The sequence below is a fragment of the Rhipicephalus sanguineus genome, chromosome 11 (genome assembly GCF_013339695.2).
Source record: "Rhipicephalus sanguineus isolate Rsan-2018 chromosome 11, BIME_Rsan_1.4, whole genome shotgun sequence".
In the NCBI taxonomy this organism is placed as follows: Eukaryota; Metazoa; Arthropoda; class Arachnida; order Ixodida; family Ixodidae; genus Rhipicephalus; species Rhipicephalus sanguineus.
Genome location: NC_051186.1, coordinates 60,920,417 through 60,931,022, shown reverse-complemented (window position 1 = coordinate 60,931,022; position 10,606 = coordinate 60,920,417). Strand labels below are relative to the sequence as shown.

At 41.9% G+C, this 10,606-nt stretch overlaps 1 long non-coding RNA gene across 1 annotated transcript; it reads right to left on the bottom strand.

Moving 5' to 3' along the window:
- Nucleotides 1–814: 814 nt before the first annotated feature.
- LOC119373759 (uncharacterized) lies at nucleotides 815–10,308 on the bottom strand. Its single transcript, XR_005179970.2, has 5 exons — nucleotides 10,216–10,308; nucleotides 7,535–7,741; nucleotides 6,478–6,660; nucleotides 2,005–2,184; nucleotides 815–1,040 (listed from the first exon to the last, which is right to left on the bottom strand). It is a non-coding gene; the product is annotated as an uncharacterized LOC119373759 (long non-coding RNA).
- Nucleotides 10,309–10,606: the final 298 nt, after the last annotated feature.

Here is a 10,606-nt window from a genome sequence, read left to right as displayed (position 1 = left end):
GCTCGTATGTTAAGTCGGCAACAATGAAGGCGGTAGTTCATTTTCTCAATTTATCGTTGTCGAGAAAACAGGCGAAGCTCGCAAGAAGCCACGCAAGGCTTGAAGCAGTGAAACTGGACGATTCCGAAGACTAATCTGGTTGCTTCTAGTTTGTTTCTAGGCCTTAGCTAAGTGATGTAGGTTATTTCCAGGTAGCTTCTAGGTCGTTGCTAGGCTTTAGCTAGGTGATGCTACATTGTTTCTGCGTAGATTCTACAGGCACGATGTCATTGGCGTAGGCCTTCCATCGCTTCGGGGTCTTCTCGCAGCCGCCATTGCCTTTGCCTTTCCCTAGTGTTCTCTCGTTGATTTTTAGTGGACCAGTGGTGAGTGGTGGCACAACTTCTGTGGCACATAACCATTTATGATGATGATAGCTTTCGCTTAGGCCACACGGCACATACCCGTTGGCCGTAAAAATTACAGCTAGCTTAACGGCTTCGCTGTTTAAATGCTTAGGAAGGATGGTTATACACAAATACGAGCCAAAGATACTTCCCTTCCTTACGAGAAGGTTTCCTCGAAGAAAAATTCAGAGTGCCTGCTAGAAAATGTAATGTCCTTTTTGTTTAAAAAATAATCGTTCTGAGTGTGCATGATTTCGAAACTCGTTAATTCTCGCTCTTATGTATAACTTGTGTACAAAAACAATGTGGGCGCGAGAGGCTGTCAGACGGCTCCCTTTATTCGAAAGGTTGCCAAATATATTTGTACAAAAATATTTATAAAAACATTCTGACTTTATATCTTTTGATAATATGCATTATCCATTATTATTCAGTAGTAAATAAACACGGGCACCGGAAAGCATTGTCAAAAACTACACTTTTGTGCCGAAGTTAACTTTCCCGGCTCTCGTAATATAGCCCATCACTGCTTCTAGTTATCTTCCTTAAACAGTTGCAAGTCATAGGAAGTCGGTACTTGTGATTATTAGACGGGCGTTGTTGCCAGGTAATCAGTGTATTAAAGTCATAAAGAACCTGCCTTTTCCTTGGAATCTGAAAAATGGAGAAAACGTTGGTGAATTTATCGGTAGCGCCAGCGAAGCGAACCTATATCTTTTGACAATATGCAGTATCCATTATTATTCAGTAGTAAATAAACACGGGCACCGGAAAGCATTGTGGTCAGAATTCCGGCTGGCGCTAGATAGTGCGTCATATTTTAACGTGATAGCGTTAAAAAGCTCATTTCGCACAAATTCAGGTGTCGGCTTCCGTTGCGGCGTCGTGTGTTTTCAGCAAAAAATTGGCGTTGACCGTGAGGGAAAGTTAGAAATAGATGCAAATAAATTAATAATAAAAACCTTAGCTTCGAGTGAGTATTGAACCCAGGCCTTCTGCGTGACAAGCAGGTGTTCTGCCATGGAGCCACGTAAAGGCTCGAAACGCCTTCGTAAAAGAACGCTGTCACGTAGTAGGAGGAGTCTCCATAATGCAGAATAACACGAGGCGTCAAAACAAGTGAATTGCGCAACCGGTGGTTGGCTTAAAGCTCCCCACCTATTACAAAGTGCGCAGGTGTGCATGTCACTTTAAGGGCGCTTAATGGGCAATTCGCTAATCTGGAAAAGGAAGAATTATGGCGTAGTGGGCACTTCGTAACTCTTGCAGTAGACATTCTAGGATAGTTTGGTACAGCCAATGTTGCGCACACAAGCGTTCCTTTTCTTCCGGTTTGGTTGAAGCGCGCGCGAATGCTACAAAAACTACTGCTGCGAAATACAAATATGTCTTTTCTGTGCATATAGTTTAGTCCCTCTAAATTGCACAGTGTTTCCGTACACGTCATCACTTAAAAAAGGGGGCAAACTTTGAGAGGGTAGCGTTCTCATAGAAACATTTCCTGAATAGTGCTCTACGAAATGAATAAATTTGGTCGAGGGAAGCATGGGAGCTTGTCTTGCAAAAGCACATTTCACAAACGACTCAAGTTGTATTCGCGAAAAAAGCGCAGACTTACAGCTGCACCTGTTCATACAATCTCCGTTTGTTCGAAAACGATTGCTGTTCGTTCCACAGCGGTGTTTCGGATAAGCTAGGCAGACGTCTTTTTATTCATCAAAGTACCAGTGGTATATCTGGACTGGACAGATCTTGGAAACCGGTGCCAGGCTACAAAACGCTTTTGGCGTTTTGTGGGCTGCAAAAGAAAATGTGGGATTGTATTTAGATTCGCGAAAGCTGGACCATAAAGTAGGTAGCGGATTAATAAAAAAAGACAGAGTAGAACGTTCAACTAAACACTTTTTATTCCATGCCTCCGATATTAATGAGCAAGTGTTTCGTGATACTTTCTGGGACAAGTATTCACCACTTTTAAATCTGTAATCAAACATATGTTACAGTGCACAGAAAAAAGTTGCAGAAGACACAGGATAAATGCCGTATTCAACATGCCCGTTTGTTGCGTTGTTTTGTTCCCAAGCATAAATGTACACCAGCGTCTTTCTGTCTAGTGCGCTTCTCAGATGGCGTGAGGTACACTGCACATACCACATATTTTAGTCGCCTCTATAGGCCATAGCACTTGATCTGTTTCGATGGCGTAGGAACGGCGGCCTTTCTACCGATGCTTTGTCGCAGGGGTAGCCTATGCGACAGCACAAATTCAATAATGTGAAAGACAGCTAAGCGTAATGGCTAGCGCGGCTTTACTAAAACAGCGTAATTTTAAGATTTTATCAATTTAAGGTTTTGTGGACCGCATGCTAAATGTCTCAAAGCAAAAATCGCAGGGAGAGGCGCATCAGTAGTGTTTATTTATCTATTTTTCTAGAGCTCCACAAGTTGCGTGATAAAAAACAGACAACCATAAAGTGACATTAAAAAAAAGAAGGCTTTGTAACTTCAAACAATAAACCCTGCCCAATGGTTCGCTATTTTCCTGTAAGAAGATTTTTAAGTGATACGAGTTTAACGGAGGAACCCTCGCGCCCTTAACCCCAGATGCTGAAGTGCTTGCTCATTATCACACCTCACCTGTGCTCTTCAGTCAATATACTTTGAAGAGCGTGAAGTTGGGTCTTTGCTCATTTAAATAGAAGCATTTAAATAGTTTTCCGAACAGAACGTTATGGTGTCCTTGCAACAGCACGCCTATTGTGGGGTTACCAGGGCATAACGCAATCTATCCACATAACTAATGGATTCCTAATAATTCTCCTGGCATATATAGATATCCCCCTAATATATAGGCCTTCCTAATATTTCGTCTAACACACACACATACACACACATACACACATATATATATATGAAAGAGTGGTTGCCTTTGGTTGCCGTATAAGTATGAGAGGTGGCTCTTCAAGAAAACTTCATTTATTACGTCGACGTTTCGGCCAGAGCCTGACCTTTATCAAGACGAAATGTTCGTGCATGTTTCCGTGCTTATATGGACACCAAATGAGAGGGGACGGAAGTGAGAGAAAGAGGAGGAGCGGGAACCTCATCAAGCTCTGCCAATCACTCATTCCCGCTCGCGCCACACCTGGACGTTTCTACATGCTACCAAAAATACGCAAAAAAGGCAACCCTGGGAGACCTACAATATCAGGCACGGAGACACTTACTGAACCAATATCTAGCTACATTGATTTCTTGATTAGGGACTTTCCGCCTCGGCATCCATCGTACCTGCTTGACACAAACCACTTCTTGAGAGAAATTGAAAATCTTACAATAATGGAAGGTGCTTTTCTCGTCACATTAGACGTCACGTCACTATTCACAAACATACCACATGATGATGGCATTCAGGCTTTGTGAAGTCCTACAGGGAAAATGCATCAGCCTCTTCTCCACACCCGACTGTCCTTGAAACTCTAGCTGGGATTGTCCTCGAATTAAACAGCTTCGAATTCGACAACCAATATTTTCTTCAAATAAATGGAATGGCGATGGGAACGAGGATGGCGCCGAAATATGACAATATATTTATGCACGAGACCGAATCCAGTTTTCTGCCAACATATCCCACGAGTTCCGCCTTCTATAAGCGGTACCTGGATGACATTTTCTTATGTGGACGGGCACTGAAGAACAATTAAATTTATCGATGCATAAACAACGTTCATAAAAACATTTCTTTCACGCATACTTATTCTAGAACTGAAATTAACTTTATTGATGTTAACGTAAGGGTGGAAGGGGGTAAACTGATAACTAGTGTTTACAGGAAGCCTACAGACGCGCAACAATACCTCCACTTCAAGAGCTGTCATCCGCGGCATTGCAAAACCAGCATCTCATATTCCCAGGCACACCGATTTACGAGAATATGCTCTGAAACAAAGGACTTCAAAGATAACACGGACCGCCTACGTAACGTCCTTATAAAGCAGCATTATCCACCTCCCATCATGGACGATGCAATACAAAAAGCAGCGAATCTGAACCGCCACCAAATCCTACACAATCAGAACAAAGAAAGTAAAGGGGAACGGAGCAACCTTATTCTTACATTCACTAGTAACGCGCCGAATGTTAACTAAATTCTAAAAAAGCATTTCAGTATCATTGAACAAAGCGACCGCCTTAAAAAGCTCTTCATTACCTCGCCTCGGGTGGTATACAGGCGCCCGAAAAAATGTTAGGGACTATGTAGTACAGTCTAAAACAAACAGAACAGGACAAGTAGGTTGTCATCCCTGCGGAAAAAGTAGATGTCAGGTGTGCAAGTACATGCAAACAACCACGATAGCTGAAAGTACGCATGGTAATTTTACACACACCATACATGGTGACCTTAACTGCGACTCCCCAAACGTTGTCTACCTATTGGAATGTGGAATGTGCGCTAAACAATACGTTGGACAAACTGATACACCTTTTCGAATCAGATTCAACAACCACCGCTCGCATGTGAACTCACTACCGAAACTTCCCCTTTCCAAACATATTAAGTCAGAAGGTCACAGTTTCGATTCCATTAAAATAACAATACTCCAAGGAAATTTCCGCTCTCAGAGAGAACGTGAACAGCCGTGAAGCGTACTTAATACACAAATTCAGCACCGTTGAACATGGAATAAATGAACATCCGGGTGCCCTTCCTGCTTTACGTGCCTTAAAGCGTAAATAGTGCTTTAAATGAAACTAACATCAACCCAACAAAATACGCAGCAAAGATGCACGTGTAAGCCAACGCCTTCGGTGATCGTACCTGCAGTGTTTTCACCCTTTCATGTGTGCCGTCTTTTACCTTCCCCGGCTTTGTATTGTGCAGCTCTTGGAGAGAGCAGCAATCGATCACTCTAAGCGGAAGCCCCTCCCTCCCTCTTCCTTCGTTTCTTGCCCCTACCTTCTTGTTTTATTTTTTCCCCCTTCCTGCAGTGTGTCCTTGACCGGAAGTCGCTAATATCACCCAACCTGTTCGTTTTCGCTTTGGAAGCGTGCGTCGTTTATCAGACAAACGAGCAGGCTCGGCAAGTGAGACGGTAGGCAAGACTCTTTCGGCATGGTCCAAAAGGGCAATACGCCGCGTCAACAGTGCTCACCGACACCCACTTTTCGATGCCGCGTGTGCAGCAGCTGCATGCCCTTTAACCGCCTTTTTTTTCAATGAGCCGGTTTGAATCGCACACTGGCTGTTTTTAACTTGAGCCGGCTCTGTGTCCAGCCCTCCGGGACTAAATAGAGCGACGACTTTTAACAATGAGTAATAGCCGACGCATAAGTATAAGCTCTGTCGCGAAGCGCTCCGCTATCCGCGGCAGCGCGTTACTCCTCGCTCCTCATAAGTTCTAAGCGAACTTTCCCCCCTCCCGCTCCCTCTCTCTCTCTCTCACTTTGTTCCCCTGTCATTTGGTGTCCATATAAGCACGGAAATATGCACGAGCATTTCGTCTTGAGAAAGGTCAGGCTCTGACCGAAACGTCGACGTAATAAATGAAGTTTTCTTGAAGTGCCACCTATCATACTTCTATATGATAGGTGGCACTTCACCTATCAATATATATTATATAAGCATGGTGGTGAAAGTGGCCGTAGCGTTGAACACAGTGAAGTGGATGCTCCGTGAGCAACAGTAACAACGGAACCAATGTACGGGGCAGAGAACTGTGCACCTATCTTCCGGTTAACCTCCCTACCTTTCATATAACCTTCGTCTCTCTCTCTCTGCATTGTGGAATTTTCTAAGCGAGAACGTAAATCGGTTACTGACACGCTTTAAACAAATATTGCATAAACTGTCCCCTACTATGTTGCTGTATGATACCGCGTACCAGTTATTAAGACCCGTACTTTTCAGCCTCCACAGGTACTGGTCGGTTCCATGAATTCCACACGTCATACAGATAAGCTCCGCTACTTCTGTGGAGCAACCACATGTTAACAAGCTTCATACATTGATTTGGCGCGATTGGTAAGTTGTGCCGTCCGAAATGCGAGCAGGGGCATTATTCTGAATAATTGCTATTTATGTCGTACTTACGTAAGCATATCTGCTGACACTTCATCTCTGATAAGAAAAGGTTTAGTTCCTTCTTGCAGTAGGTGTAGTCGAACATTTTGCACACGTGGCTGCGTGCGTCAAAATACCAGGCATGACGTACTGTCGAGCACATTCCACCGATGGGTCTTTGAAGGCATAGATATGTGCGTCGTGCGCTGGTAGCTGAAAAATGTTTAAAGTTCTCGTATCTACAGCAGTACAAACCTGCACACCATTTCACTCTTATTCGGAAAGAAAACAATATCACTACGTACCTAGCAATGGCTTTTGCCATACCAAATACTGGGGTGACCTAGACTTGTTTCATGTGCTTCGCCGTGTTTGCCACAAAGGAGAAATCATAGTGCCATCCACAGAACGCTGCTCCAGTGGCCTTATATGTAGCCTTCTTCAAATTACCTTTACGAGTGTGCTGGCTGACGACTACAAAACGGCCAAGTTAAACGATTCACTGACCCTGAATGTTGTCAGTAGAACCAATTAACCAGAGAAAGACAATTCGTATAACAAAGCAAACCTCTATAACTCCTTTTCTTTATGTGTGGTTTTTGTGCAATCGCTTCTTCAATCTCTTGACAGGAAATTACCGTTAATTACTGCGCTATAGTTATGATAGGCATACTCTATTTGGCACGTCATAGAATCTATCAGTGACCTTCAATATCCATGACGTCAAGGCTACTTGGTACAAGGTCTTCAAGGAGGTCTTGCAACGTCTCTCTTTCTAGAGCTTGTTCTGTTGTAAGAAAATTGAACCTTAGTAAGGCCTTAAGCGTTTCATGCGCCCTTTAATCAATCAGCAAATAAATACGCAACTAAATTACTAACTAAATTAACACATAATCCCTCTGTAGGTAACAGTCTTGTTTTATTATGAAGAATAAATAAATGATAAATATTAGTGTATTTCTCTACAGTGCTTCTATAAAGCAATGGAGCACAACGAGATTTTTTTCCTTTTGAAAAGTAATGGTCACCTGACGAATTGTGAGGCAATCTTCAGGGAAGTTCAGAAAACGTTTTTCCACGCACTCACTCTGACATGTTTCCTGGCACGATCTAAGTGACCTGAAGAGGTGGGTTTTATGGGCACAGGAACGATGGCTGAGCATTCTGCAGGAGCTGGAGTTAGGGTTGTAGTACCATTGCTCGCCTGACAGTACACAGCCGTTGCCCAAATACGGTGACAGGTAGCATAGGGTTGGAGCCGTGCCGGTTCTATGTTGGGGCTTGTGGGCGAACACTGCAAGTAATAATAAATAAAGTGACTTACTGCAAGGTTAATAAATGAAACACATAGCCGCTGTAGTAGCAACTCTCTCTATAATAAAAAGCCGTTTGTGGTTGTAAAATTGTTTTTACAGAAATAAACACAGATGTTTCAACTGAAAATTGATTTAGTAATGATGTTAGGGAAGGGTTCACAAAGCCACATAAACAGAAATAATGTGAAATATATTCATACATAGGCTATCGTTTGGCAGTGCGAAGCACTCCTCCGTAGTAGTTCCACAAGGTCCTTCAAGCTTTCATAATATTATAGGCATGTGAACCCATAAAGACGTATTGCGATGTATACAAACTTACGCACGTGCATTATGAAAAGGGAGTGACACACTATGGGAGTGTGACGTTCGCCGTTAAATATACGCGTTAATGAGGCGTTAAAGGTGTACATTAAAGGTGGTTAAACGTATCCTAAGTATTAAACGTAGTAAAAGTATAAACGTAGCCTAAGATGGTCACATTTTTTTTTTACTTGAAGTTGAAGTTTATTCACAGGAAATAAATACATATTGGGATTGCAAACACTGTATGACCCCTCCAGCCCGAAAGGCTTAGTAGTGGGGTCATTTACAGACATGTAAATTACGAAATGTCATTAACAAAAATGTAATTGACAGTTTCGACCGGTCAATGAACAAACTACATAGAAAAAAATTAGAACTAGCAGATTAAAAATTATAATATATATATATAATATATAGATATAGATATATATAGATACTATTATATATATATTATCTATATCTATATAATAATATATATAGATATATATATATAATCAGGCAAAAATATATGGTATAGGGCAAAGAAATACATGGCTACAGACCAACAGACAACATGTCGTTTATAACTTAAATGTGGTAAGCTTAACAGCTATGAAAGAGAAAAGAAAGAAAAAAGAAAACATAAGTATCTACAGGTTGCGCACGTGACATAAGTTTCTATACACATGACATTTGCTGTTGATAGTACTTTTTTAACCAGTGTGATACGTTATTGCTCTGCTTTCCCTCAGTTGGTATGTCGTTCGATATTTTTGTACCAATAAATTCTACAAGTCTCTGACCATATAAGTTTCTTGCCACTGGTATATTCAAATTCCCAATTGTCTTGTTTCTTGTTGTACGATTTGGCACACGCAATATTGATATGTTAAACGGATAGTTGTCCTTTATTACACTGCTAATGCACTTTGCCATACTTATTTCGCGTAAGAAATCAAACGGTATGATTTGCAGCTTAGAAAATATTGGTTTGCTTGGTTCATTTCGCGGCGAGAAATTAATAGTTCGGACGGCTCGTTTCTGTAAACGTCGAACAGGATCTAGGTAAGTATTGAATGTCCAGGCCAATGAATCAATACAGTACGTTAGGTGAGACTGAAAAAATGAAAAATACAGGATGCGGAGAATGTTCCTTGGAAAATGTTCCCGTGCCTGAAGCAATGCAAAACAACTAGATGCTAGCTTTGAGCAAAGAGCTTCGATGTGACGCTGCCAATTCAGATGCTGATCGAGAATAATGCCAAGATATGTATATGAGTCGGTGCGTTCGAGTGGGCATTGATATAAATGTAGTGAGACAGAGTTATTACCGATAATTTTTGAACGTGAGTGGAAAACGATATATTTAGTTTTTGCAGTATTAATGGTTAGTTTATTGGCAACGAACCATTCGGAAAGTTTAGCAAGCTCGATTTGGGCTTTTTCCTGTAGTTCCTGGATGTTGTCACCTGTTTAATCCAAAGTCAGCCAGAATGGCGTCCCTTATAATCATATCGTGGTCGTGGCACGTGAAACCTCGCAGTTGTTATTACTATTGCACGTAAAAACATTTGGTTTTTACTAATGACTGTGCGTTCCATGTGAGCATAACTTCAGCGCTATTGTTCTGAAAATGTCGTGGAAGACCTGCACTGATTAGGTTCCTGGACCATCGTACAACAATGAAATGAGGATTCCGTAACTTATTTCCTACTTCTAGGTTAATTTCACTTCCAACCTCTTGAAGTGTGTTATGATTACCTAGTGCTACAGTGAAGACGGGATAAAATGTAGCCATGCCTTCGAGGAGAGCCTCGTAAAACGTAGAGTTGTAGCAGTGTGCAGCGCAATCTGCATGCTGCTGTGAGCAATTTGTACCTGGAAAATGTTCTCTTTTTTTTGCAACAATGTAGGCACCTTATGGAGAAACACATGAGCCAAAACCTATACCCGTGGTTAACCACCGTCCATACACGGCTGCTTGTTTTGGGTACACTACGCGTGAGTAATATTTCCCAAAGAATTGCCGCACGAAACGTGGCAGTGGTGACATATACGTTTAAAGCAAGCACCGTCGCACGAAATATTTTCAAACAATTGTTAGAAGACGTATTAAGAACCAAGCTTCGCACATACACAAAGATTTGCTCAGAAAGAGATAACGAACCTTGTTCAACAAACAGTCGGAGAAAAAGCAGTAAAGCCTACGACACGTTTCATAATCGTACGGCATTGAAAAGAAGCCTGCATAGTGCAGCCGCTCTGGGTGCAAAGTATAAGAAGACATGTGCATATTCTTGAACAATACTTCATCAAAATTCCGAGCATTCGCGAAGAAGCGCTGTGAGATGTTTTTCAGCGTTTAAGGCTACATTTACCGCCTGCGAGGACAATTGTTACTGCACTGTAGAATGTTGCGTGCATGTTTTCGTAAGGCCACGGGCCTGTTAAGGTGTACATGATGTGATTGTTTGCGATGACCAAAGTGCCTTTTTGTACCAACGGACAAATGTGACTGTCTATGCGCATCAATGAGTTGCTCGTTGTGAAGGTAATAA